The sequence below is a fragment of the Schistocerca piceifrons genome, unplaced genomic scaffold, assembly GCF_021461385.2.
Source record: "Schistocerca piceifrons isolate TAMUIC-IGC-003096 unplaced genomic scaffold, iqSchPice1.1 HiC_scaffold_1058, whole genome shotgun sequence".
In the NCBI taxonomy this organism is placed as follows: domain Eukaryota; kingdom Metazoa; phylum Arthropoda; class Insecta; order Orthoptera; family Acrididae; genus Schistocerca; species Schistocerca piceifrons.
In genome coordinates, this window is record NW_025726861.1 from 32,501 (window position 1) to 37,500 (window position 5,000).

Consider the following 5,000-nt stretch of genomic DNA (forward strand, 5'->3'; position numbering starts at 1 on the left):
CGGACGAGCCGACCGATTGGTTTTGATCTAATAAAAGCGTCCCTTCCATCTCTGGTCGGGACTCTGTTTTTTTTTTTTTTTTTTTTTTTTTTTTTTTTTTTTTTTTTTTTTTTTTTTTTTTTTTAAAAAAAAAAAAAAAAAAAAAAAATTCTTTATTATCTAAATCATTATAATGATACAAGTTTGACCCACTACCTTACTACATTAGTGGGTCCTATTAGTGATACATTTTTATTACATTTTTGCAGCTTAGTGTACTTATTAGTGGGAGCTACAGTTAACATTAATAAACAATGGGCATCTAATCTACTTGTGTTGCTTATACTAATTCCTATTATTAATCTAATTTATACATATTTACTGCAGCGTTACATGCGTGCCAGTGAAGATATAAACCTACTTTTACTGCCCTGCTCTTCGAGCTAACCCCGAAGAGCATGCCCCTGGCACTGGGCGGGCCTCGATGTTTATTCGCTGCAGTCCCTATCTTAATTTCCTATGTCTAATTCCTACAAACTACTCTATCCTACGTCATGTCCGGTAAGTGTGTGTCGCAATCGGTTGTTGTTCCCTACTCCCCCTAGTCCTGCACGTGGCGGTTCCCAACTTAGAGGTAGTCGGCCAGTCCATGCACAGGCGGTATGGGAGCAGGGCTCTTGGACTCAGTTGGTGGTTATTGTCGCTCATTTTTTTAATGTATTTCTCCTAAGTAGTCGATTAATACTTTGCGTGATATCTCGTTAGCCAGGGTGTTCAAGGTCTGAAACGTTTCTTCTCGTCTAAGTAATTGGTATGTGTCTCGGTTGGGTAGTCTGTCTCGTAGTCCGTTGGCGATATCATTGAAGAGGGGACACTCATAGACCACGTGCTCAGGCGTGCCCTCCGGATCGCCACAGTCACACGCTGGTGTCGCCCTTTTCCCAAACCGACATAAATATGTCGGGTAGGGTCCATGGCCAGTGAGAAAGTGGATCAACCCTCGCGTGGGCTCAAAGTACTTCAGGCCAAGTCGCTCCCTCACCTCGGGTAGGAACTGGAAAGTTCTTCGTCCAGTCTCTTCTGCTTCCCAAAGCTCCTGCCAGAGCTCTTCCCCTTTTGACCTTATCTCTCTTTTGTCCCTTAATCTGATACCCATGATCTCAGCAATTTTCTCATTATTTCCCCTCTTGGCCCAATACCAAGCCGCCTGTTCTCTAATCTTTATATCCAGGGGACAGAGCCCCATTATTATTAATAGGGCTCCCCCTGGAGATGTTCTATAGGCCCCTACTGATCTTAATATCATGCTTCTCTGAACCCTTCTCACTGCCATGGCGGGCACCACCCTCGTGAGCCTGTGCGCCCAGACTCCCGAGCCGTAGCCCACTACTGAGGTTAGAATACTATTATGGTAAAGTCTAATTAGGTGTGGAGGAAGATGAAATCTTTTGTGGCCTATGGAGATTAAGTTATTTAATATCTGAAGGGCTCTCTGGGTGACTGTTTCAATATGCTTCCCAAAATTCCACCTCTCATCAATGATAACTCCCAGGTAACGTGTCTCTCGTCGTCGGAGAACTGGTGAACCATCTATTCTAACAGTCGGGTTTCTAATAAGGTTCCCTTTCAGTAGTAAGTAAGTCGATTTACTAGGTGATATCGTCATTTTTGTCGATTGGCACCACTTCTGAAGTTTGTCTAGTGCTGTCTCTATTTTTGGTTCTATGTCCTCGCGGCTACGGCCGCCAACCAACAGGAGGAGGTCATCCGCGTAGGCTATCACCTCTAGCACCTCATTGCTTTGTTGCAATTTATCTAGTAATGGCTCCATATGGATATCCCAGAAAAGGGGTCTGTTTGCATGTATTAGCTCTAGAATTACCACAGTTATCCAAGTAACGTGGGTACGATCTAAGGAACCATAACTGATTTAATGAGCCATTCGCGGTTTCACCTTAATGCGGCTTGTACTGAGACATGCATGGCTTAATCTTTGAGACAAGCATATGACTACTGGCAGGATCAACCAGGGAGCTGCGTCAACTAGAGCTGAGCAGCCGGCCGCCCGGGAGTGTGTCCCGGGGGCCCGCGCGAACACGCAAGCGTCCGCTCAATCATTCTGCAAACAGGAGGAGGCTGAGCTCCCCTGCACAATACACCTCGAAACCCTCTCAGGTCCCGGCGGCGCGCAGCGCCGTCCCAAGTACTTGGTCGGGTTCGAGAGAGGCGCAATCGCCCGGAGTTAGGCGAGTAGACGCTTTCGGTGCGACCACCCGTGCTCCCAACTGAGCTTGCCGCTGCCGACAGAGGCCCGGGAGCGTGCTGTCGTGGCATTGCCGGCGGGAGACAACACGCGCCACCTACGGTGACCGGCAGCTCCAACGCCAGCGCCACAGAAGGACAAAAGCCCCACTTGGGTGCCGAAGCGAACTCTCCCAGCACAGCGCACGCGCCAACACATCCGCACAGCTGCGATACAAACCACCAGCGAGAACCGCTGGGGCGACCGAGCAGCAGACGGCGTCGCGGCGCCGAGCGCCGGGCGGCGGCGCATCCTCAACGCACACAGTCCTCAATCGGACCAGCACACTGAAGATGTCCACCGCGCTTCGCACCGGGCCCGCGAGGACCTACTTTGGCCGCACGGCGCCGCGCGCAGGGTGCGCCGGCGCGCAGCTGCGACGCCTGCCGCGTCCGTCGGCCGGCGCGCCTGCCACTGGCCGCCCCCACCAGCCGGCTGTAGCGCGTGCGCCCACGCACCGCGCGGCCAGCACGCCGGGAGGCGCCCCCTCACCGGCCGGGGACGGTCCCACCCAGCCACCGCCGCGTATCGCTTCACACCCAGATGCCGTTCAGTTTCGTCGGCATGGTGGGTATCGCTGGAACAACCGGTTCGTACCTCAACCTATCGTCGCCATCACCGATTCACCCCTAGCGAGAACAACCGCACCACAACAGGTTACCATTTGTTCATTTGCGTAACTTCACCAGAAAACGCAGGCGTCCATCGCCATTTGCAACTTCAACGATTATTGCATGCCTGTGTCAGGTGTCACGCCACACTACGTCTGCCCACATACACGCAACAAAATGTGCACGCCTAGACAATACGTGGAAGGTGGCCCCCGTACGTATGCGATGTCCATTGCTCGAACGACTGTCAACCGGCCTCTGTAGCATGTCGCAGATATGGAACGCGGTGCACCATGCCATCACGGTGTGTGAGGAGAGACGACTAGGTCCGAATACATCAACAGACAGCTCATGCTGATCGCCATCCACGGCGTCCGTTCCTCCCACACGTCTCTATGGCGTACCACACTGCAATCCAGCTCTCATAGGGAGACGACACGTAGCTGCGTGCACAATATTTGCACTGTATGGTCCGCCGTTTTTGGGCGCAGTCGTTGTACGGTCACACATGTGCCACGATGTATCATTCGGTACATAAGGACGAATGTGCAGTACAGATTGTGGTTTACGCGTACGACATTAGCGGACGGTTGACACAGGCCGCACCACAACGTAGCCTGAGTACGTCGCATGCGAAGGGCATTGAACATGCAAACTTCTCACCAACCAGCTTGCGAAGGCAGGGGGGCAAGGTGGGGACGTGGGGAGGGGCGGCATGTACGTCCTGCTGCCATCCACATTACAGTGTACAGCAGGAGCATGTGGAAAGTCAGCAAGACTTGCAAGGTGTTTAACATGAAGCGATACACAGGGGAGCGGGCAGTGCGAGTAGCGAACTATATTGCGAGGGTTGCGGGTGGGCAACACTACACTAATTGAACGAGTCGTATAACAATTACAGAGCAGGTTTAGGCGACAACATGGGTTACGTTAGGGGACAACGTGGGTTACGTTAGGGGACAACGTGGGTTACTTTAGGGGACAACGTGGGTTAGGTTAAGGCACAACGTGGGTTAGGTTAAGGCACAACGTGGGTTAGGTTAAGGCACAACGTGGGTTAGGTTAAGGCACAACGTGGGTTAGGTTAAGGCACAACGTGGGTTAGGTTAAGGCACAACGTGGGTTAGGTTAAGGCACAACGTGGGTTAGGTTAAGGCACAACATGGGTTAGGTTAAGGCACAACATGGGTTAGGTTAAGGCACAACATGGGTTAGGTTAAGGCACAACGTGGGTTAGGTTAAGGCACAACGTGGGTTAGGTTAAGGCACAACGTGGGTTAGGTTAAGGCACAACATGGGTTAGGTTAAGGCACAACATGGGTTAGGTTAAGGCACAACATGGGTTAGGTTAAGGCACAACATGGGTTAGGTTAAGGCACAACATGGGTTAGGTTAAGGCACAACATGGGTTAGGTTAAGGCACAACATGGGTTAGGTTAAGGCACAACATGGGTTAGGTTAAGGCACAACGTGGGTTAGGTTAAGGCACAACGTGGGTTAGGTTAAGGCACAACATGGGTTAGGTTAAGGCACAACATGGGTTAGGTTAAGGCACAACATGGGTTAGGTTAAGGCACAACATGGGTTAGGTTAAGGCACAACATGGGTTAGGTTAAGGCACAACATGGGTTAGGTTAAGGCACAACATGGGTTAGGTTAAGGTACAACATGGGTTAGGTTAAGGTACAACATGGGTTAGGTTAAGGTACAACATGGGTTAGGTTAAGGTACAACATGGGTTAGGTTAAGGTACAACATGGGTTAGGTTAAGGTACAACATGGGTTAGGTTAAGGTACAACATGGGTTAGGTTAAGGTACAACATGGGTTAGGTTAAGGTACAACATGGGTTAGGTTAAGGTACAACATGGGTTAGGTTAAGGTACAACATAGGTTAGGTTAAGGTACAACATAGGTTAGGTTAAGGTACAACATAGGTTAGGTTAAGGTACAACATAGGTTAGGTTAAGGTACAACATAGGTTAGGTTAAGGTACAACATAGGTTAGGTTAAGGTACAACATAGGTTAGGTTAAGGTACAACATAGGTTAGGTTAAGGTACAACATAGGTTAGGTTAAGGTACAACATAGGTTAGGTTAAGGTACAAC